Source organism: Psammomys obesus, unplaced genomic scaffold (assembly GCF_907164565.1).
Source record: "Psammomys obesus unplaced genomic scaffold, mPsaObe1.curated_primary_1811, whole genome shotgun sequence".
In the NCBI taxonomy this organism is placed as follows: Eukaryota; Metazoa; Chordata; class Mammalia; order Rodentia; family Muridae; genus Psammomys; species Psammomys obesus.
In genome coordinates this window covers 4,892,591-4,918,005 of record NW_026585895.1, presented here as the reverse complement: position 1 = coordinate 4,918,005, position 25,415 = coordinate 4,892,591, and positions in this window count along the sequence as shown.

Sequence of the window (25,415 nt, the reverse complement as noted above, 5' to 3'; positions counted from 1 at the left end):
GTATCCTCTATTAAATTCCATCAGTCTATGTGTTTGCTCTAGTACCATACTATTGTTGTTTGTTTTTGTTTTTGTTTTTACTGTGGCTCTGTAATTTAACTTGAAATCAAATATAATAATATTGTCCAGCAGCATTACTTCTCTTGTGGATGGCTTTGACTAACAACTGTTTGCTAGTTTATGAATCTTAAGACTTTTTTTTTTCTATTTCTGTGAGGAAAGGCACTGGAAATTTTATTAGAATTGCATTCACTATATATATATATATATATATATATATATATATATATATATATATTACTTTTAGTAGAATGGTCACTTTCATAATATTGATTCTACTAATCTACTAATTCTATTGAATTGGGAAATCAATTAAAAATATAAAAATAGAGTCTGATAAAAAGTTAGAAATACTGAAAATAAACCAAACTGAAATGAAGGTGGAAATGAAAATCTCTGTGAGTCAGATAAAAAGTTCAGAGGCAAGCCTCCTGGTCGATAGATCACATGGAGGGTAGCATATCAGGACTTAAAACCAAGAGGAATTAGATTTTAGAGACTGTGTGTATAGAACACATGAGATTTTGGGGAGTTCGTGAAAAGACCAAATCTAAATGCATATGACTTAATCTTAATGTTAGGTGCAATTTAAATGAATATAGAGCAAATAATGAAATTGAAGCAGTAACAACAATCACCCAACTGAAAAGTACCTCAGCTCTGCTCTTCCACTCCTATTCATTATTACAGTGTTTGAAGACTTAGTAAAAGCAATAAGACTAAAAATTAAATAAAAGAGATTTTTAAAAAATAGTTGAATTATCCTTATTTGCAGTTGATATAAAAGACCTCTATAAGGAAAACTTTAAGATGGTTCAGAACATATTGAGCGGGGCTGGAGAGATGGCTCAGAAGTAAAGAACACTAGCTGCTCTTCCAAAGGTCCTAAGTTCAATTCCCACTCGGTGGCTCACAACCATCTATAGTGAGATCTGGTGCCCTCTTCTGGCACACAGGCACACATGCAGACAGAATACTGTATACATAATAAATAAATAAATCTAAAAAAAGAACATACTGAGGAAGATACCAGAAGACAGAAAGACTTCCCTTGACTGTGGCTTTCATGAGAAAGGGCTCACCATTTATCCAGAAATGTGGCTTCAAGTTTCCCTGGAACTATGGACTACAGAGGTCACAGGAAGCCGCTGTCACAGGGTCACAAAGATCAGGTCAGTCAGGCCTGGAGCAGACTTTGAAGGATTAGAAAATCTAAATATCCAGCCACGCTTGACCGGTTGTTATGAAACAGTCGTTTTTATCCTAGAGAAAGTTCGCCAAGCTAAAGATGCCGCAGAAGGTCCTTAATATTTTTTTTTCTTTTCACGTATAGATGGAGCTGAAATATCCTGGTCTAGATATACACTATCTAATGAGATTTCACGGTTCTGAAAGGGGTTTCTTTGAAGGATTCAGCAGCCACACTTCACATTCCAGATTTATTTGGGGGAAGGGGTATTATCTACTTTCAGTCTGGGAATTTTATCTTCCCACACTTTATATTTCCAAAGGACATATCTATTTTTTCCTTTTAATTAGCTCAGATCATGCCTTCACTTCACAGACAGAAACAGGGACACAAGGAGTCCACACTAAACCAACTGTCGGAGAAAGTATCTAACCGAGCGCTGCAGAGGAGAAAGTTTCGGAGGCCCTGACGCAGGTGCTTTCCTCCTAACTCACGCCCTCACCAGAGAGCATGCTCTCCCCCTGCAGCCTTCAAACCACACAGTCCTGACCGTTTATGCCCCGGGATTAATGCTGCTGAGGCCTGGGCCTCAAGGCCAAGGCTCATTCCTGGCTGTTTCTTCCTCCTCTGGCTCTGTCTAGTGTGACTATGTAGGGGAGTGGACGCATGCGCGAAGAGGCCAGAAGACTGAGCGTCTCCTGTCACTCCCCACCTCACTTGTTGAGGCAGGATCTGTCACTGTACCGGGAGCCCCTCCATTCAGCTAGGATGGTTGGCCGGTGAAATCCAGAGATTTGCCTATTCCAACACACACACACACACACACACACACACACACACACACACACACCTCCCCCATGACTGCAGACACAGATTGCTTTGCTCAGATTTACCATGGGCACCAAGGACCCAAACTCAGCCCCACATGCCTGCACCGTGAGTATTTTGCAAACTGAGCCATCTTCCCAGCCCCCAAGACCCATCCTAAAGATGTTTTCCATGTAATCTTTCCCATTACTGTTCACCAAGCATTCACCTAATGATAAGTCCCTGCTGATCTGAACATCATTTTCATAATTCTCATTGTGTAGATACTTAAACTGTTCTTACTTAGCATTATACTGCTAAGTCCGGCCTTCATTCAGGCTTTGCTTAGGTCTTGTGTTTTCACCCTTTATTCAACTTCCAGATTTGCTCTTGTGCCTGGACTGGGGAACCCTTCTCAGTCTCACTGTAACTCATTTGCCCTTGCCTTCTCGTTCAGCTTCCTTCTCAACCCTCTTAACAGTATAAAAATTTATTCCTAATAGTTTTGTTCTACAACAAACAATGCTCTGTGAGGTATCTTTTGGTTTGTGCTGTAATTTTAAGCAGTAATTCACAGCATAATTAATTAGGAAGTAAATAACAGTGGAAGAGGAGAGCCATGAATCAGCTCTCGTGCCGTAACCACGTGTTCCTCTCTCTCACCTTCCGTACAGTTTTGAAAATGGCAGTCCACAAACCAAGAGGCATTCAACGGAAAATTACTGTGACTACAGGCAACTAAGAAATCCTGAGTGGGAAAAATAGTCTTCCCCAGGGAAGAGCACACCAACTGGTTGTCCAATGCCAAACGGTCAGCCCTGAAAACATACATACAAGTAACGTTACACAGACTGAGCCGCTTTGTGTATGTATTTACATGTAGCATACTGGCCTCACAAAGAACGGCCTCCGGAGGCTCACACATTTGAATGCTTACTCAGCAGGGAATGGCACTACTTGAGAAGGATTCGAAGGTCTGGCCTTGTCGGAAGAAGTGTGTCGCTGGGGGTGGGCTTTGAGATTTCAAAAGCCCAAGCCAGGACCAGTGGCCCAAGCCAGGACCAGAGGCTCTCTCTCCCTGCTGTCTGCAGATCCAGCAGGCAGCCGTGGTTTCTAGGTTGGGTTTAAGGAGCTACATTTACATTAAGTCCAGGGCTGCAGAGTGAGGTCATCAGTGACACTGGCAGTTGTGTGGAACAGCACAGATCCATGGATGGCAGGAGACCACCCATAGAGGGATGGGCATGGGCACACAAACACTCAAGATGGGACTCGCTGGAAGGGGGTCAGGTGGGCGCAGGTTAGGTTAGTAGGTTTCTCTAGAGTATATTCTAGATGTGCAGTTTTCTTTTCTCTTCTTTTCTGTTCTGTTTGTTTCTATGAGAATGAGCAGCGGACTGTGGTCTCCAGAAATGGTGGTGTCTCTCAGGCTTCTTGTGCCTTTTCCTTCAGAGCCTCCTAGTAGCAGAGGGTAGGGGAGGCATCTGGACCTGCATCGGAGCTGGTGCTGCACAAACCCAGGGTCTAGACTGGAGAGGTGGGTACCCCTTCAGACACAGCCCTTGGGGAACTGCGTGTGTTCTCCCTCTCACCCCAGAACAAGACAAGAGTCAGAAAATCAGAACAGAATGCCCAGGAAGGGGGCCCCATAGCCATTCCTGACACCTCAGACAATGGTGGCTTCAAACAGGAAGGCCTGTGGCAAGCCTTGCTCCAAGTCTAGAGCTGAGGGAGGGACAAGGGTGTTGAAAACAGAGAGAAAAGATGGAAGAAGAATCTTGGGGGCAGCAGGCAGAGAGCATGGTCTTCTTGCCCCCATCTTCCTCGAGCAGGGAGGAGAGTTGGTGGTAGCCCAACCTGCCAGGTCCCCTGGCCCTCAGAAGAGGACATAGTCTTTCAGGTTATTCTTCATGATGACGCCACCGGTAGCATCAAACACAAACTGCATGTTCACGATGTCTGTGGCACATGGGGGGTGCTAGTGCAGCCCCTTGGTGTCTGCGTTTACTCAGGTCCTCGGGCATCCTCTGGGTACAGCTGGCTACAAAGGACACGAGTTTAAAGGAGGGGGCTGCATGGAAGGGCTAGAAGGGAGAACAGGGGAGGGGTAATGATGTGATTATACTATAATCTTAAAAATAATACATATTAAAAAACAAAATGAGAAAAGGACAGATTTTCAAGAGCTGAAAAGGCTGACACAAAGGACACTTGCCTTGGTTACCTGGAAAAGAACGGGAAGAGAGATGCGGGCGCTACAGTCTGCGGGGTAGCAGATGCAGGTAGTAGAGTCTGAATTACGTTAGATACGGGTACGATAGTCTGCATATATTAAAGGTGCTTACAGTAGTTACTTATTAAATCAGTCCAGGAATTCAACCAAGTCTATTGACTAATAACCCAGGCTTCTCTGTGTAGCTGATACATGGATTGTAAATATAATCGATGATGTCAGAGTTTTTCTCTTTTGCCCAACAACTCAGAAATAATGATTTACCCCAAGTAAGCTGATGAACTGCCAACGTTTACCAAGCACATTTAAAAGTCACAGGTGCCACTAATAACTCAGTAATTACAAATACAGATAAAAAGATGTGTAACAAGTCTGTGCACCTAAGGACTCACCAACCATCAGAATATCGCACATACATGTGGAGGTTTTTTTCATGATATTTCAATGTCAGAATAGCAGGACAGCTCGTCTCATGTGAGGGCAGATGGAATGCTGTTGTTAAGCAGCATTTTGTGGGAAGCTTTGGACCTGGACTGGGAACAGCCTATAGCCTAAACCAATGTAGTTTGACCAAAAAGCCTGAATGACCCAGTAGCCAATTAAGTCATGAAAGTGCAAACTATTTAAGTTATAAACAGTAGACTAGTTGACTGTCTAAGCTATAGTTAATGTTAGGTTTCCTATGCCCCTTTTTTCCTTTTCAGTAAATGTTATCAGACTGAATTGTTGGCTGAAGTTCTCGGAAACCGCTTGGGTCTGGGCATTACCTCATTATTGAACTGTGGTTTGCTCAATTGAATTCTACCATGCTTAACTGGTCTTAGAATGTTTCCATTTAGCAATCTTCTTGTTATGATCAGGATTCAAAGCAGAGTTCCAGAGACCCTGGGATGCTGGTGGAACCAGGAATGTTGTCCTCTTAGCTGTGTTCCATTTCCTTGCACGAGGGACACTGGCTAAGGTCTCCCTGTAACTCTAGAGGTCCATGGATTCACCTTTGAACAAGAGTTTGTTTGAGCAAACACGTTGGTCCTGCCGAATTTGGAAGTTGTGGAGGAAACATGGGGATGGGTCTTATAGGAGGACTCGGTTGTCTGACCGGGTCAGACAAAACTCAACAGAGTACAGCAGGGAAATAATGTTACTAGAAGACTAGAAGAACCATGGTTCACCTGGATCAGGTAGTCTAGACCTCTGCTTCCTGGAATCCGGCCAAAGGTCAGACTCCATAACCTTGGGGCACCCACAGTGCACTGTGCTAGGAGAGCCTCAGGACCCTTCTGGGCACCAGGAATAGAGACTAACAAAATGTTCTCTTTTCCACACCTTAACTGGCCATACCCTGAATCCCCCCTTAATAAAATCATGCAGTCTGGGCTGAAAACCAGCCTAATCTTGTTTATCTTGAGCCCTAATTTTAAAAAAGAAAGATTACATATGTAAAAAAAAAGTCTTTATCTGTGACTGTCTCCCCCTCTGCACCTGGAGAAGAAAAATTAAATCACTGAAAGCTTTTCCATGTGACATTAGAGTATTAAAAAACGTATGAGCCAGGCATGGCGGCCTTTAATCCCAGCGCTCAGGGAGGCAGAGGCAGTTGAATCGGTGTGAGTTCGAGGCCAGCCTGGTCTACGGAGGAGTCCACGACAGCCAAGGCTACACAGAGAAACCCAAGAAAAACATGTGTTATAACTGTGTTGGGGTTAATCTAGTTGTATTTATTACATAAAATCGGATCCACTCAAGTCAGCCTGTACACATTCAAAGTTAAAATATCTTGTTTATGGATCGTTTTCTTAGTTAGTATAAAGTGACCTTCTTCATCTCTCCTCTCAAATTTCAGGGTGAAATACATTTTGTCAGACAGCAGAATAGTGACGCCTACTTGTTCCCTAGTTCTATTTGCTTGGAGCACCTTTTTCTTTATTTTTCACTCTAAGGTTGCATGGGTCTTTGATGGTATCTTAGTTCTGTTTCCTGTTGTTCTGATAAAATACCCTGACCAATGTAATTTAGGGGAGAAAGGATTTATTTTAGGTCATAATTCTATGTCACAGCCCACCACTAGGGGAAATCAAGGTAGCAGGAATTTTAAACAGCTGGTCACCTCCACAGTCAAGGGCAGAGAGATTACTTAATGCATTGGTGCTTGTGCCCAGCCACTGGGGGTGGTACCATGACTGGTCTGGTGGTCCTGGGTTCTATGAGAAAGCAGGATGAATAGAGGGGAGGGAGCAAGCCAGCAAGCAGCACCCCTCCACGGCCTCTGTGTCAGCTCCTGCCTACAGCTTCCTGCCCTGTTTGAATTCCGGTCCTGACTTCCTTCAGTGATGGACTTGGGATGTGGACAGGTAAGCCAAATAAACCCTGTCCTCCCCAACTTATCTTTGTTCTTCGTGTTCATCATAGCAATAGTAACCCTAGCTGATAGGTGTATGTTAGCGACTGTCATTCCGCCAACTTCACAGTGTTTTCCTATTCCTCGTTTGCTTAAAATACTACTCCAACAAAGTTTATTCTTTCCTTTCGCTTCACAGATATGCTTATCTTTTTCTTCAGCCTGAAGAATTCCCTCAGGTATCGTCTGAAGAACTGGCTTAGTAGCTATGAACTCCTTTAACCTGTTTTTGTCATGGAAAATTTGTCTTTCTCGCTCAAAGATTAAAGATAGTTATTTTTCTGAATACAGTAGTTGCGATTGGTAGTTTTCTTTCACATCTAGAAATATGCTTAAAGCCCCCTTAGCTTTTAAAGTTTCTTTGAAAAGTCAGCTTCTAAGACTGACAAGTCTGCCTTTGTATATGATTTAGTGCTTTGGTCCTGCAGCTTTTAGTATATTTTCTTTGTTCTGTATACTTAATGTTTACTTAATGACATAGGAAGATTCTCTTCTGGACTTGTTTGTGGGGTGTTTTAAATGCTGCCTGCTTGTGCTGGCCATTTATATGAACTTGACACAAGCTACAGTCATCTGAAAGAAGAGAGCCTCAATTGAGAAAATGCCTCCGTAAGACTGGGATGCAGGCAAGCCTGTACAGCATTTTCTTAGTAGGTGATTGATTTGGGAGGACCCAGTCCATTGTGTGTAGAGTTACCCTGCGGCTGGTAGTCCTGGGTTCCGTAAGAATGGAGATTCAGCCAGACAGTAAGCAGCACCCCGTCACAGCTTTCTGCTCCAGGGTCCTGCCTTCAGGTTCCTGCCCTGTTTGAGTTCCTGCTCAGAGTTCTTTCAGTGACAGACTATGATCTGAACATGTAAACCAACCATTCCTTCCCAACGTGCTTCTTGTGTCTCGTCACAGCGATAGTAACTCTAACATGGCTCTCCACCTCTAGATTTAGTTTCTTCTGCTATGATTTTACTGAAAATGTAGTCCCTGCCTTCTGCATGAAATTCTTCTCCTAGCCCCATGATTTATACACTCGGTGTTCTTCTAGTGGCCCGTAGATCTTACATGTTCTATTCATACTTTCTTAATGTATCATTGCCAGTGACTCACCGTTCTATTCCTCCCCTCTCTCCTTCACTTGATTCACCCTGCTAATGAGGCTTCACATGGAATTTGCATTTGTCTTACTCACTTTTATTTTCAGCATTTCAGGGTTGGTTTTGTTTTTCTTTTCTTTTTTCCCTTCAGTACTTCTATCTCTGTTGAATTCTTCTCTATATCTTATGTTGAAGTCTTTATTTCTTTCTGTTTCTTCTTTGCATCTCTTAGATCCAAGAGTTCTTCTTTGAGTTGAGGAGATTATTGGTGGCATTTTTGATTTCTCTAAACATTCTCTTTTGAATTTTTGAGATCTCTTCTTAACCGCCCTCATTGGAGGCCATCAGTGTAAGATTAACAATGTTTTGAAGGGTTGTGTTGTCTTATTTTGTTATGTGTCTTCAGTTTTTGCATTGAGATTATCTTGGGTTATATTGTCAGTTGGAATTTTTTGCTCTTGTTCTTTTAGTTGAAGTGTTTGCAGTGTTTGGGAGGTACTAGATTGTAGTACGATTGAGATATTTTTTAATCTGTTAGACTAGTGGTCAGAACACCAAGCTCAATCCCTAGTAATTTCTTTAGAGTTTTTTGTTTGTTTTGTTTTCCAAGACGGTTTCTCTGTGTAACAGAGCTCTGGCTATCCTGGACTCACTTTGTACGCCAGGCTGGCTTCAAATTCACAGAAATCAGTCTGCCTCTGCCTTCCAGATGCTGGGCCTAAGGGCCTAGGTGTGCCCTCACGCCCAGTGAACATCAACTTAAAAAAAAATCTCTATTAAGGCCTGGTGATTATGAAAGTACAGCACTGTTCAGACAAGAGGTGATCACCCGTGAAATGCCAATGATTTTAGGAAGCAAAGGGATATAACTAATGCTATGAGCATGAATATATTGTTACTGCAAGAATGAGTGGAAAGGTAAGATGAACAGAGTGAGACTACTCGGTAGAGTTGGGTGACAGAGAAACTGTGGAAAGGGAAATAAAAGGTGGAGCAATAAGAGCAAGAATAGGATGGGGAAGATGAGGGCATCTGACAAAAGAAACATCAAGTAAAGAAATGCAGTGGGCCAACCTGCAGCCTCCCAGCTCTCAGGAGACCAAGACAGGGAGACCCTGAAAACAAAGCCAGGCTCTGTCCTTTGTAAAAGCTTACGGAAAAGGAAAGAGTATGCAGGAAAAAAAGAGAGAGAGCAAAGAAGGTGGGACAGGGGAAGAGCAGTAAAGAGCTGTTGTGCTAAAGTGGCACTAAATTAAAGAGGAAGAACTAAGCAGACAGGGAGTGAGATGCAGAGTGTAAATGCAGATGGCCTGCTTGCTGGTTCCAACCTCAAGTCCATCAGCATTCCTCTTCCTGGACTTAGAGTTCTGTCATCGTCCTGGCTGGTCCTGTGGAGAGCCAATCATGTCACAGACCCTCACCACTCCTTCAGTGAGCCAGGTTGTGAACGCTGGTCCCTCTCTGTCACAAACCTTTGCAAGACTGGAACTCAGCTGTTGGTTTCATCTTCACAAGCGAGATGCAAATTTTATGCCCACCCTGGGCAGTCTCTCCCATTGCGGAGTATGCCACTTAGAATCTGAGTCTGCGTTCCCCTGAAGAGCCCCTCAGGTTTCCCCCTTGCTAATTACTACATGGTTCCAATTCAGAGTTTCATTCCCGCAGCTGAGAGGTATTTTACTGGCCAGGATTTAGTACATAGTCCTGTAACAGTTCCAAGCTCCCTAAGAGATTGGAGTCTGGGGCTCCAAGCCATTGATCCAGCAGGGGTCATTTTAAAATGGTGTCCTACAGCCGTACCAGGCACATCATTGGCAAGAAAAGAGGGTTCTCCCGCCATCTCTTCTCCCTCTGCAAGCGTCACTGCAATCACCTTTTGTCTGCATCTCCATCTTTTTATCCTCTTCAAAAGGTCCACCAACCTGTGGATACTGTGTGTGTAGTGACACAGACCTTATCCCAAAAGTCAGGAAGCAGAGGAAGGAAGACCTCTATGAGTTCAAGGTCAATCTGATCTACATAGTGAGTTCCAGGCCGCCCAGGGCTACACAGTGAGACTCTGTCTTTAAAAAAGTAAAGTGAAAGATGTGCATTAACTGGGTCCGGTGAGATATCACAAGATATAACAACACTTGCCACCAAGCCTAATGTCCTAGACTCAGCCTCCCACCATCCACTGACTAGAGGGCAAGTACCAGATCCCACCAGCTCCACATGCACATCATTGCATGGCCTCAACCCCAAACACAGCGAAGCAATTTTTATATGTATTTATTTATTTAAAAATGAAAGCTCGCTCCTAAAACTGCAGTGCAGATTCTCTGAGCCTCTCTGTGTTGTCTCCTCTGCTATTTGTGGTTTCTCTCACTGGAAGAGCAGCGGTCCCCAGACCAATACCTCAAGCTGACTCTGGGCTTTCTTTCCTGCTTTGTAAACCTCCCTGCTTTGCAGCACCTTTAACACTAGAGATATTTCTCTGTTACTTACATGTTTTGATAATCATTAGCAAGTTTTCACTAGTTTTTTTTTTATTCTAGCTGAGCATGCCAGTGTGCCAGCCACCATCTTCTGATGTGAAGAGTTTCTTTTTAATATCAATATATTCACTAAAGCTAAAATAATATCATACAGAGAATGAAGGACATGCTTTGTGGTTTGGGGCTGGTGAGACTATAATTCATGAAAGATGTTTTTAAAGAAAAAAGGAATTGGGAGACTCCAGTATCATGACCAACGTACTGGTCAGCTTTCAACTATCAACTTGACACAGCTGAGAATCACGTGGAATGAGAGCCACAATTTAAAAATTGTCTAGATCAAGTCATCCTGTGGGCGTGTCTGGGGGAGACATCTTAATTGTCTGAATTGATGTGGGAAGAGAGGCTACTGTGGGCGGCACCATCCCCTAGGCAAAAGGTGCTGAGCTATATAAGAATAAATAAAGCCAGGGCTGGAGAGATGGCTCATCCCTTAGAAACTAGGCCCTCAACCAAAGCTACAAGAATAAATAAAGCCATCTGAGCGTAAGCAAGCAACATGCCTGGCTCCATTTCTCTCTGCTCTTGACTGCAGATGTGATCTATAGTGAGTGCTTCAAGCATCTGCCGCTGTGACTCCTCCACTATGATGGGCAAGAACATAAAATGCTAAGTAAGCTAGACAAATTCCTTTCCTCCGAGTTACTTTCTGTACACTTTATCACAGAAATAGAACTTAAATTAGAAATACCGACTATCCTGAAGAGACAACAAGAAAAATAAATGACAAATACATGAAAGAATGTTTTTTTTAAAAGTTCTAGAAATGAGAGATGAGTTTGATGTTATCAAGCTGACTGAAATTAAAGGATTAAAGGTTTTATAGGAAATGCATACTATTACAAATGTGTAAGTCCACAAAAACTTAAATTTGGTTCCCTGTGTTTAAAAACAAAAAAGTTCTCTTGAAAGATTCATCTGCTTATAATGGGAAATTTTGACTCTCTTGAAGATCTGGGCTCTTTCCCACATCATTAGACTTTTTGTGTTAGGCGATGTCTTGCCATTTTTGGTTAAGGGAGTAATTATTTTGCACCGACTGTGGTTCTGAGCCTTTCATGTTTTTGAAACCTTCACACATCAGGTTCTAGACTAGATCTTTGGCCTTCAGGCTCACTTTTGCTGTATTGCAGGAGGCTTTTAAGAACAATCCCACAAGACAGCTGTTAAGCTTATTTACTGATTACAGGGGACATTGTACAAACAGAGGAGGAATGGAAGCTCTTCGTAGCCACCGCCGTCTCCTTCCCCAGTAATGAACTGAGACACGCATCCATGAGTATGTCAGCTTCTTCAACAAAGTGCTTGATCAGGGACTGATAGACAGGAAACTTTACAAATCAAAAAGAAGGCATATTTAAACACCGATGCAGAAAAACCTCCAAGCTGCTTGTAACTCCCTTTCAAGCTCAAGCCTTTCATGGCTGGTTAGACACGTACTGGCTGTTCAGCACCTGATGGAGACCCACAGGCTACTCGTTACTAACCAGACATTAAAGATGAAGGAATGAGCAGGAATACACAGCAATGGATATTATCATTTATTCTTTCCTGGCAACAATCCTGGCAGGCAAACAGCTGATGTAAGACCTGAAGTTTCTCTGCTCAGGAGCTCAGGATCCAGCCCTTCCCAGGGACTCTCACAGACCACAGCTCGATGTAAAAGCAAGAGGTTTTATTGCTATCATGATAGGGTCGCCCCTGCAAAGATAGGAGATGACCCTGAACATGCAAAGCACAGGGTTTTTATACCTGAAAATCAGATCACTTTTGCTCTATAGTTTATAGCTGGTTGTAGATAGTTTACAGCTGGTTGTTTCTCAGAACAGTTCACCCCTTCAAGAGCTCTCTGCACCTGGCTTCAATTCAAAAAATCACAGTTGTTTTTCTCATTCCCAGGTTGTCCCTCACTGACAGGGAGCTGACTATCCCTACCTTAGATACAAGCTGCATTCTAGACAACAAAGAGTAACTCTTGGCTGATGGCAAGGCCAAACCACACAATGTTACAGTTCAATATTTCCCCCACAGATGGTTACATCTTTACTCTGGACTAAAGTGTTTCCTATTCAAGGAAAGTCACAGATCAGCCTCTGACAAATACTGGATTTGTAATTTTTAGAATCCTATCATTGAACAGGGTGAGAATTCCCAGAATTCTATCAGAGAGACTGGTTGCTCTTGAACACATCATGGAGGACAGGAATTGAATGAGTACCAAGGAAATGCTTTGACAGACTTCCGCATCATAAGCCAGTTGAGAGATTTGTTGCAAGAAACAATGAATGAAACATTTTCAATGAACTTCCAAACTAAACCGATCCAAACCAGGTTGCCCACAGTGGCCCTTGTATGGGAGCATATTATACACCTGACTTGGGAAAGGAAGTTAATATTAAACTAGGACTCATGGAGCACATGAGCAGATGTCTGGTCTATCCTGAGTCTTTAACTTCCATTTCTAAAGGTCTCTTTACCCCATTCATCATAGAAAAGACAGGACAATACTGATTGTGGGGAATGTTGCCCTGGTGATTTTTAAACTCTGTCACTCCAGTGACGGCCTCAGGATATCAAAACTTGAGCCTATGTCAGGTAACTTACAGCTCGCCATGAGTTACTAGAACTGTATACCTTTTAGAGACCTTAGGGTAAACTGAGGAAAAAATTACTTCACACGTAAAGTGTTCGACCCAATATGAAATATCACAGCTCCACCATACGGAGACTCTTACCCCTCCTGACTTGTCCTTGCCCTCACTTGTTTAGACAATGTGATAGCCAGTCTTCTAGACACTTGCTCTCACTCCATTACTACTTAACAGCTGTGGGGGGTTAGGCCAGTGGCTGGCTGTACCGAGAGGAGTCTGGACAGTTAGTTACAAATACTTTTGTTACAAGAAATAAACACATGGGGCAATGAAGATACTTCATGACAAGAAATAAATAACAAGCTACTTGGCTAAAATTGAGGATCACTCATCATTTAATCATTCAGTTTTAATGGATTTGTTTTATGCAGGCCTTGGCTAGGAATCATGCCCCAAATTGTTGCTCTTCTCCTGAGAGATTAGCAGCAGCCTTCCTGGTGCAGCGTGTTCTCAGGCTTAAATGTCTGCATGCAGCCATCTGCTAAATGCTAAATGGCCTCTCACTGGGTAGAATGGCAAGAACTTAAATGTGTGGACATAAGGATGCTATAAATTGTGAGCGACTTACTGAAACCAAGTCTAACATCATGGTTACCTGCAGCGGTACCAGGAGTTTGGTCAAACTCTACCTTGAAAGGATAACCCAAGGAGAACGGCTAAATAAAATTTTGTGAGGAGCCATGCATTCAGACGAGGCACCTGTGCTGGGCCCACAGACCAGGTCAGTAGCGTTCACTCCCCATCACGGAACTTCAGTTGGCACTGAAGGCACTGTAGACAATTACTTCATGAAAAACAACCACGTACGCTGTAACCACTAACCGGAAAGTTTGCCGTAGCGGATCAAGTTGTTCTGTGTCTTGATTCTCTTTCCTCATTACATTGCGGGTTGTAGCCCCCCGAATCTGTCTTGCTCCTACATTGCTAATTTACTAATCATGTTTTGCTTCACTCAGATATTGCTAAGTGTAACTGATCTGGGGAATTTGACACACCTCTAGATAGTAAATTATTCTAGCAAAATCCTATCATGTTGTAATAATTACAACATTCCACATGTTTGTTTTGTGGCTTTGGGGGCATGCTATGTGTTTTCAGAATGAGCCCCTAAACCAGAGAAGCTCTGACAAGTTTTCTGGGCTTCCTACGTCTCCACCATTTACCTGGGATTTAGCTTCTCTGGAATTCATCTTTCCACCTCCACAACTTACCTTCGAGGACCGTGCAGACAATAAACTACGGCGAGGAGGCAGCGGAAAGACTGGGGGCGGCTTACACAACACTCTCTTCTTTCCCAGTCTACCTACAACCATCCAGAGACCAGGCAAACCCAGTCTCTGAGCAGAAGCCGAGGCCCGGGGAGCCCAGAGTGGGTGGAGCAGCAGATGGAGCGGCCCCTACTGGCCCGCAGGCTCATCTGCAGCGACCGTTCTCGGGGGAAGAGAAAAGCCGGGCTGCTGTAGCTGGGGAATGAGCGGCTGGTAGGCCACACAGACTCAAACTGAAAGTCAAATGTGGCCGGTGATGGCGCACACGAGGTCAGCTGTGGCAGTTGGGCCTGCAGCCAAGAATACAGTCCCAGCTGGAAAGAGGAAAGCGATGCAGGGGATAGAGGGCCGGGCCGGGCCCACAGGACAATACTTATTCATTCACAAACTAGTGTTCAGGAGAGGCATTTGCTGCCAACAAAATACCCTAGATTTTCCTACACAGACAACTGATATAGCCGCTTGCTGAGAAGCTGGGCGGTGGTGGCACACGCCTTTGAGCCCAGCTCTTAGGAGGCAGAGACAGGCGGGTCTCTGTGAGTTTGAGGCCAGCGTAGTCTGCAGAGCGAGTCCCAGGACAGCCAGGGCGGTTGTACAAACAAACCCTCTTTAAAAAATAATAATAAATAATAATAATGATAATAGTAAGAGCTGTGAGACAATAGGGAAATTTGAAAATTTAGAGTTCAAAATGCAATAGCTGAAGTGACATAGAATTCAGATTTTTAAAACCTGACAAACAAAAATGGTCTCTGGGCTAAATGAAATTCCACCTCATCAGAGTCCCCTTTCCCTCACCTGTGGCCTAAGGAGAAAGGGGCGCAGGATGCATTCTATAACATCACACTCCCTGACCTGACAAGCTAGGGTCAGATATAGGGAGGAGGACCTCCCCTATCAGTGGACTAGGGGAGAGGGATGAGGGGGAAGAGGGAGGGCGGGTAGGGCCGGAAGGAGATGAGGTAGGAGGCCACAACCAGGATACAATGTGAATAAATTGTAAAATTAATTAACTAATTTTAACAAATCGCACTGCGCAATGTGAGACTCGGCACTGAGGAATATTAAATTAGCACGTGCTAGATCCAAGCACAGTCTGAGACCTCCCACGTGGATCCAATCTGCGTGGGAGCGGGAGGAGCGCGCTGCTTGACCCAGACCACTCTGATAACCACCCCACCCTCATCCCAGTAGCACTCGGCACGGATAAGTAAAAAGAAGATAAGATGCCATTCAACAACCCAGGGCGAGCGACGACATCGGAACTCCAACCCTCAGCCGGTGTTTGCACTTTGCACGCTGTGCGGAAAGTCTAGCCTTCCCTTGAAGATGGATCTTGCTTTCTGCCCTCACCGTCCCTCAAGAACCGTCTGTCGGTTCTATCTGAAACACGGTGGAGCCAGAGCGCCCTCTCGTGGCTGCTTTATGCCTTTCCGCCAACTCGGCAGGTCTCCTTTTGAAAATTTCTAGCTATACTTACCGAAATTTGTTTTGCTACTGTACAATTGTTTCTAGTTACCGGTCCTTGATTTTATTACTACTCTAGGGACTTTTCTTACAATTCAATTCGCATAGAATATTGGGCTACAAACAGGTAAAATTTTGCATCAATAAAAAATATATTTTTCATACTCACTTTCAACATAATAATTAGAGATCAATTATTTTTTATTCATGGATTATTTATCAAGGCTAATAAAGATATTATTTTTACTAATTAATTAAGAGTATGGAAGAACAGTATAATTTAGAATTAAAATATAAACATCCATTTTTAAACCATGTAAACATGAAATGATATTAATGTTTGCTCTCGAATACTAAGTCATCAACAGAAACATAAAAAAATCAATAAAATCTTATGTGTATATGCATAGTTCAAAGAGAAAAGTGTACAGATGTGACTATTCAAAACACTGAAAATAACAGAATTAATTTTGTCTTTTTACCTAGAATTTTCCATTTTTAAGGACTTCTGATAAGCTTGTTTTACTCAACTATAACCATAAGTATTTATTTTAAAATCAGAGTCATGGGTTAAAAAATTTTTAAGTGCCATATCTCTCTCAGTAAAGGCAATGAAATTTTTCTACGTCTCAATGTCTCTTTAATTAACAGATACTCAATAGTCAGTCATTTGTTGCTTGAGGGGAAAAAATTACATTTGTTTTTAGGAACTACCCAATACGAGGTGTCTCCATAGTGAGCACTGAGAAATATTTTTATTTAATTCATATATTTTTTTAGTTTCTGAAACATAAATGAAGAAAGAATTAAACTTAGGCCCATTGGCAAACTGCTTATTGGAATTGAGGGATGTTTGAAATTTCACTCTGATTGATACAAAATTCCTCACATTGACAAGTTCAAGAAACACGTGTGTCGCCATTTCTTTTGGAGGTGCGCGAGTCAACCCAGCTCCCTCCTGCTTCTACAGCAGCATGCTGCCTTCCAAACCATGACTAAGAAGCACGCAAATGAAGACAGCAGACGGGACTGTGCCTTGTGGTCTGAATACAAGACAGCGCCCAGGGCTCAAGTGGGCACTTGGTCCCCAAGAGGCAGCACTGTTTTGGAAGGTTCTGGAAGCTTTGGAAGCTGAGCCCTCGGTGGCAGACACAGCTCATTGGTGCTGTGCCTATGAAGGTTATAAGCAAGCAAGCCCCCTGTTGTGGACTCAGTCTTCTGTAATGTAGACAATTTCTGTCAATACTGCTGCTGCCATGATCTTTTGGCCACACTGATGTGAAAGTAACTAACACAGAACATCGGTGCCAGGAGTAGGTTCTCTAGGGAGACTAAATCTGACTGTGTAGTTCTTCATCCTTAGAAGCTTGCTTATAGAAGGAATTAGAAAAGGAATATGCAATGTAGAGTAGTGAAAACAAAAACTATTGCAAGCAGACAGTAATGGGCATCTCTGGTGGGCATGCAGAAGGCCAGGATCCCCATCAAAACGTGGACAGTAAGATCTTCACTGTATAGGTTGCTCAATGAATGTGTCAGTGTTTTGCTGATGTCCTAGAAATGTGAGTGAGAGAACTAAATACTAATGGACTAGTATTAACTTGGCTCAGGAAATTTCAGAAGAGCGCAGCATTCGGACTGTGGCATGGCTATTGCTGGCTGCTATTAGCCAAGCTTACAGTAAGAATCGGAAGCTAAAAGCAGGCCAAAACAGTGTGGGAAAAGAGCACTTTAGACAGAAAGGATGCTCACTTAAAGTTTAAGACAGTGAATGTCATCATATAAAAGGATAACACACTAGAAATACATCAAGCAGTTTACATTGGCACAATGGACAAGATGCCCGAAGAGCATTTAGCCATTAGGGATTACCCCCTTCTAGGCTCTGAGCTATAAAGCCACAAACTGGTTGGAGAGACTTCCCTTCAAAAACAGTTTCTGTGTGAGGTATCCCAGAAGCAGAAAGACACATATGGTATATACTCACTGATACGTGGATATTAGAGATATAATATAGGATAATCATACTAAAATCTGTTCACCTGAAGAAGCTAAGCAAGAAAGAGGACCCTGGATAAGTTGATCAATTCTCACTCAGAAAGGCAAACGGGATGGACTTCAGAAGAGGGAGAAAACAGAACAGGACAGAAGTCTACCACAGAGGGTCTCTGAAAGACTCTTACCCAGCAGAATATCAAAGCAGATGCTGAGACTCATAGCCAAACTTTGGATAGAGTACAGGGAATCTTATGAAAGAAGGGGGGGTTAGAAAGACCCGGAGAAGACAGGAGCTCCACAAGGGAGAGCAACAGAACCAAAAAATCTGGGCACAGGGGTCTTTTCTGAGACTGATACTCCAACCATGATGCATGCATGAAGATAACCTAGAACCCCTCCCCCAGAGGTAGCCCACAGTAGCTCAGTATCCAAGTGGGTTCCCTAGTAATGGGAACAGGGACTATCTCTGACATGAACTCAGTGGCTGGCTCTTTGATCACCTTCCCCTGAGGGGGTAGCAGCCTTACCAGGCCACAGAGAAAGACAATGCAGCCAGTCCTGATGAGACCTGATGGGCTAGGGTCAGATGGAAGTGGAGGAGGACCTCCCCTATCAGTGGACTTGGAGAAGGGCATGGGAGGAGAAGGGGGGGGGAGGATGGGATTGGGAGAGAATGAAGGAAGGGGCTGCATCTGGGATACAAAGTGAATAAACTATAATTAATATTTTAAAAAAGGAAAAGGAAAAAAAGAAGAACCTGTGAGGTCAGGCAATATGTAGCTGGGTTTGGGATTCTCTCAGGGCACCCCCTATAAGAGACACCTGAGTTAAAGCTGAGTTAAAATAGAGACACCTGAATGTCTGAGATGCTAGCAACATGAAAAATCTGAGGAAAAAGCTGCAAGTACTGAGCACAGCCACCCTCAGGAGGAGGCAACATGAGCTTCTTATGGCAAAACCACAAGGCAAAGTTTCTCAAGCCTACTGGAAAGGCGATGATGGCCCATGTGACCCAGATGCCAGACAGCCAGCTACAGTGCCTGACATCGTCTCTGCTGTGCTTGGCTCCTGCTTTCGCCGATGCTTTCCTTGTATTTCTCCTCTTCACCCTTTATGTAAAGGGCATATTTACTGTTTGCTGTGCTCTATTAGAAATTTGTAGGAGACAAACAAAGCCAAAAACAGCTGGACCCAGGAAGGACTGTAGAGACTGATGCATCAACCAAGAACCCTGCATAGAGAGGACCTAGGCCCCCTGCTCAGGTGTAGCCCATAGGCAGCTCAGTCTCCATGTGGGTCCCTATAAGGGGAGAAAGACAGTCTCTGACATGAACTCGGTTGCCTGCTCCTTGATCACTCCTCCCTGGTGGGGTGACCTACCCAGCCCACAGAGGAAGAGGATCCAGGCAGTCCTGATGGGACCTATAGGCTAGGGTCAGACAGTAGGGGAGGAGGACTTTCCCCTATCGGTGGACTGTGGGAGAGGGATAGGGGAGGAAGATGGAGGGAGGGTGGGACTTGGGGGAGATGAGGTTGGATCTACAATTGGGATACAAAGTGAATAAATTGTAAAGAAGAGAAAAAAGAACCTTCTCTCTCTCTCTCTCTCTCTCTCTCTCTCTCTCTGTCTCTCTCTTTTTGCAGTCACACTCAGAGTTAAATTTATTACAGTGAAAGGATACAATGCAAAATCAAAAAAAGGAAATTAGAGAAAACCGAGTATAAGATTCCAAGGTGGACTCACACAGAACGGACCTAGCTCCCAAGATAGGACAAGTTTGAAATGTTTGCCGGGGAAGCTCAGTAGAATCTTAGTGCTGTCAGTTTTACTGTGGGCTGGTCATGTTGACACCTTCTGTCTAGGGTACCCCAAAGCTTCAGATCTTCCAGAGGAGAGCATATGTTCAGCATGAACCACATCGCCACGCTTCAGTCACGGTGAGCCGCTCTAAGGAGGTTCTAGAATCATACCAACTCCTCAAATTTAAGTGCCCACTTGGAGCAAAGGCAAGCTTTGCACGCAGGCCTTTCCTATATTGTTTGTTTTGATGATTTCATACACATATGTAAAGTGTCATGACTACGCCCCCTCCCATCGTCTCTTATCTCCCTCCCATCCTTATCAAGCCCTACCCCTCTCTTCCCTGGCTTGATAACTTTTGGCTTAGCTTTTAACCACAGCCGTCTATGTGGCCATTGGATTGAAGCCATCTATTTGAACCGGGCGGAGTTATCAGTAAGTACACAGCTGAAGTGCGTGATTGCTCATCTCGTTAAAGCGCATCAGTAGCAAGTAGTTCCGCAGCGAAGGGCAGAGCCCCTGCCGTCCCTACTGTGCCCACGCATGACTGTTGCAGGGCTGTTCCTGTGCAGCCCCTGTGCAGGCATCTTAGTGATAACTCCGTTGCTGCGGGGAGCGTGTCTAACCCAGGAGACGCGTCACACAGTGTGTCTTCCTCTCTTCCCGCTCTTACATTTTCTCTGCTCCCTCTTCCACAGTGTCTTAGAAAAAACAATACAAAGGTCTTTTTTAGGGCTGGATACCCATAAGTCACTATTCTCAGCACCTTGGGGGCTCCTCTTTTCTAGGGGAGAGGGAGAAGGCAGAGAAGGGGGCTGGGAGAGAGGGGGCACCCTTGGGATGTAAAGTAAATAAACAGACATAAGAAGAAGAAATAAAATAAAGCAAAAAAAATCTGCATTCACCGCTGTTCACTGGAAAGAGGCTTCTTCTGATTAGAGCTAAGAGTAACTTTGTTTATGGGTATAAACATATTGAAATTACATCAGCTTGGCTAAACTACAGTATTCAGGTTCCCCCTAGAGCCCACAACTTCCCCTGCCATAGATTTTGGCCAGGATTATAGCACAAAATGTCAACAAATGTTCCCCCCTGGGGAGGGCTTCAGATCCATCAGGTGCCCCTGATGTGTTACACCCGTAACAGTTGTGTCGCTGTTGCACAAGTAACACATCTTACCTGGTGGGGGGGGGCAGTTTACAGGGCTCAGAACTGGCTAAGAACATTGACACCCCTTCCTCTCTGTCAACTGTAGACACCCCAGGCCTATGCAATCCAGCCAGCAAGAAGGATGTGTCCAGCTCAGGTCCAGCTTACTTTCCCTGTGTCATGCAGCCAAGGTACATAAACCTTCATTTTTATTGCACAGGAGCTCGCCATTAAGAGTTTGTTCTTGGAGACATTGTGGTGAACGCCTTTAGTTCCAGAGCTTGGGAGGTAGAGGCGGCCAGGTCTTCGTGAGTTCATAGCCAGCCTGGTCTACAGAGTGAGTTTCAGGCATGCCAGAACCACATAATGAGAACCTACCTTAAAAGGGGGGAAGGGGCATTCCTATGAGACTCGGAAGAAGCTTTAACTTTAACCAGCATTGGAACTGTCAAGATTATGGGGTTTTTTGAAGCTCGATCAATTGAGTTTTTCATTACCATGTGGTCATGAGAGTTCAGAAGCTAGGGGAAGAATACTGTGGCTTGATCTAAAATGTATCAGAGTCATTTTGAGCATTTTTGTCCCCCACCAGTAGCATTATTTTTGGAAAGCTATGGAGTTCTTAGAAGACATGGCTTATTTGGCTTAAGTAGCCCAACAGGGCAGGCTTTCAAATGCCCAGCCAAGGCTGTAGCTTCTCACTATGCTCAGGTCTGCCCAGATATGGACAGCCTCTGCCCCACACTCCCATCATGGTGAACTGGACCACTCTGCCTGGCCATTTCCCACCATGAGGGAACTGTGAGCCAAAAGGAAGCTTTGCTCCCACAAGCTGTTTCTGGTATGTTGATCACAGAAACATGAAAGGCATGATTAACCAGCTCCCCGGAAGCAGCACGGGCACATCTCAATAAACAGTAAATGCAGCATTTTTATTCCATGTTGGATCAGCCTGACACGGAAGGAGAATGCCCGGTCTTCTTCTGAATACCTGCTTACGTGTTTTCTGCTGTTTCCCACCCAGTCTTTATTTTAAATGTCTATGTATATGTATGTGCGTGTGTGCTCTGTGAGTGTGTGTGTACACATGGAGGCCAGAGGCGGGCATCAGATCCGCTGGAGCTGATCAGTCTCGATGCTGAGAACTGAACTCAGGTCCTCTGGGAAATCACCATTGGGTTTTAACCTCTAAGCCTGTTCTCCAAACCCCGCAGATCTTCTTAATCCCACATATTCTTAAAGTCAGGTTACATTTCAAATCACTAGAAACTTTATTTCCTATTTTGGGAAAAAAAAAAAAAACAATCTTCACCAAATTCTTACTATAAACTACCAAACTTCTGACAGATCTGAAGGAAAATTTATTTTCTTACTTGGACATTCTTGTGGCCTATAAGAATCTGTGATATGTCTATATTATTTTGTTTTGTTTTTGTTTTTGTTTTGTTTGGAGTAATTATCAGTATTGGAGGTCATCCTGAATTTATTTATTTTTATTTTTTATTATTAGTTACATTTTATTAACTCTGTATCCCAGCTGTATCTGCTCCCTCATTCCCTCTCATTCCCACCCTCCATTCTTCATCTCCTCCCTGCCCCTTTCCAAGTCCACTGATAGGGGAGGTCCTCCTCCCCTTTCATCTGACCCTGTTTTATCAGGTATCTTCAGGACTGGCTGCAAAGTCCTCCTCTGTGGCCTCGCCACTGAGCCAGCTCTCTGTCTATACTGTTATATCAAAATCAAAATGCTTTAATTTAGAAAGCCAAGTGTGTAGGTAAAAATAGAAGGGTCATAGGTTTTGAGGCCGTATGGGCCTACTTTAACAAAACCAGACCAGAAAGAAAGGGGCACGGAGGGAGAGGGAGAGAGAGAGGAGTTTTTTGGGGGAGAGAGTCTTTAGAGATAGGATGTCTCTATGTAGCCTTGGTTGTCATGGACTTGCTTTGTAGACCAGGCTGGCCTTGAACTCACTGCAATCTGCCTGTCTCCGCCTCCCTGAGTGCTGGGATTATGGGCGTGTGCCACCACTCACCATATAGTTACTGTTTGAACGCCATCTCTCATCGTGCCTGTGACTATGTGTCAACTTAACCAAAGCTGCTTGCATGAAAGACTGTCCTCATATATCCCCAAACCTCATGAATATTTCCACTCTGGATATTATCATCATTCTTTTGTTAGACTATTTGCCTCCAGACAATGAAATGTGATTAAGGAATAACATCAGAGTGAATGACTGTGAAGCCCTTGAATAAATCTTCTAACTGCCATGTTTTCCGTTTGCTGCTTCCTATACATAAGAAGATATACAGTCTCATAAAAATACAAGGAGAACACGCAGCAGACAAGGAACATATGCCGAATTACAAGTGATGGGGCATAATAAAAAATAAATAAAACCAATTCAAAAAGACTTACATATAAATCTACAGGACAAGGACAGATTCATCCTTTGGAACCAGTTCAGAGTTGCATAAAATGAGACCGTATGTCTCCAAATTTTATGGAAATTTGAGGTATGTTGGCAAACTTTCATTTCTTCTCCTTTCTAAGGTTGTGAGGCAGCTGCACGGAAGAGCACCACGCTTGACATCAAAGGGCCCACGTTGAAATGCTGCTTCCACTGGTTGAGCCTGAGTAGTTCAGGAGGTCAGCAGCCCGGATGATCCTTCCTCGCATACAAGCAGACAAGCTCGGGTGCGGGGAAGGCCAGCACACTTCTCAGAGCTTACAGCAAACGCTCTGGAAACGTTTTCCTGCCACTGCGGGATTATTGATGCTCTCATAACCATCAAGCACTTTAAATAGTCAAATAAGTAAATAATAATGTTTACTAACCAACAGCAAGGCAGTAAGTAGTAAAATTGGGGGACAACTTGTAAAATATGAGTGTGGTTTCTTCCCCTCCTTCCCTGCCTCCTTCCTCTACCCCCCATCTCTCATCACTCTGTGCGTGTGTGTGGCTTTGAATATAGCTGAAACCTGTAGCAGGTTAAAACCAGTGGATTAAAATCCATAAATGATGCCACTTCTGCCCCGAACAATGTCTCCAGATGTGCCTGAGAGCCAAGGTAGCAGTCTGTAGCACTTAGCATTTGAAGTGATGCCGGGAAACAAGGAGGAAGGCCCTTCCAAGAGGACAGGACGGCGCGACCCATCTCTGCAGCCGACGGTGGGTGCGACGGCAGAATGTCCACTGACTTCCATCCTCGCGTGATTACCCCACCGCGGGTCTCCTCAGCTAAGGGTCTTGGCTACCCTTCAGAGGAGCTGAGCTTGGTTCCGGTTGGGTAGCTCCGGGAGACACACTGCCTCTGGCCTCTGCAGGTACTGCAGGTACCCTGACACAGCCCCACAGACAGACAGGAGCCGGGAATCCAGATCATCTCTGTCCACTCTCGCACGTGAGGAAACTGACACTTGAAGGTTGGGCGGGTCTAAACTGTGCCCTCCTATAATTTATTACGCAACAAGGGAAAACCACAAGGTACTGGAACCTCCCTCTCCTGGTACCCAGGATCTCTGCCATGGCGCACACAAGCAGCCTGGCTTCTGAGTGACACAGTGAACATCGCAGTGCTTATGCTTGATGGCTAGTTCTAGCAGATGTTTAAAAAGAGCAATTCTATCATAAATCAGTCACCCCCAATGGTACGGTAATTCATTTGTGCATATGACAGAGATGTGAAAGGTCCTTAAATACTCAGCTTAGCATGCCCTCTGGATAATTCACTGTGTCGCACCAGATTGCAGTTTCTAATAACATTAGGTTTAGGCAAATAACTCTCAAGTTTTTTATGCCTGACAGAGATGTTCATACCTAACATATGCCCATGGACTAGAAAGAATAATGGCATTGAAATCAGCCATTATCTAATAAAACCTGCTCTATGCTGAATATTAGATTACCTGCTTAGATTAAAGACAGCCTCCCAGTATTGATTGTCAGCTAAGACCATGAGTAATGATGAAAGGTTAGAGGCACCTGCCACTAAACTCAGAAACAAATACACTTCCTGTCCTTTTATGGCCATGAAGTAAAGAATAAATAAAAACAATACATGTGTTAGAAATAAGCCTACAAAACTGACATTATCTTCAGGTATGGCTTATTAACAAAAGAGAGAGAGGTCCAGAAGGCTTTTCAAGGGTGTGGATGTGGGGATAGATAGCTTGCTTAACATTTGTGAAGCTCTGGGTTCAATCCCTAGTGTGTGTTGGATACACATACACAGAGAGAGGAGAGGAGAAGAGAGAGAGAATATCTTAAAGTTGAATTGTGTAATCCAGGATAAGAGATTGATAAATGTTTCTCAAATGTTTTTCTTCCCGATGAAAAGGACAATCTTTGGGGCTGGAGAGATGTCTCAGTGGTTAAGAGCGCTGGCTGCTCTTCCAGAGGACCTGAGTTCAATTCCCAACAACCACATGGTGGCTCACAACCACCTATAATGGGATCTGGTTTCCTCTCCTGGCGTGCAGGTGTGTGTGCAGACAGAACACTGTATACATAATGATAAATAAATAAATCTTTAAAAAAAAGAAAAGAAAATCTTGGTGTCAGGAAATGGGGTTATATTTAAAAGCCCTCTTATGAAGGTGATGGTAGAGATGTGATTGCATTCATAATCCTCAACTCCAGCCAAAGGAGAATTTCAAAATTACACCTGAATTACCCAGTATGAACATAGCAGTGCAAGATCACAGCAGACAGATAACCCTATTTCCCTTCAGGGGAGTCCGGTCTGAGAAAGAAGGGAAACCCCA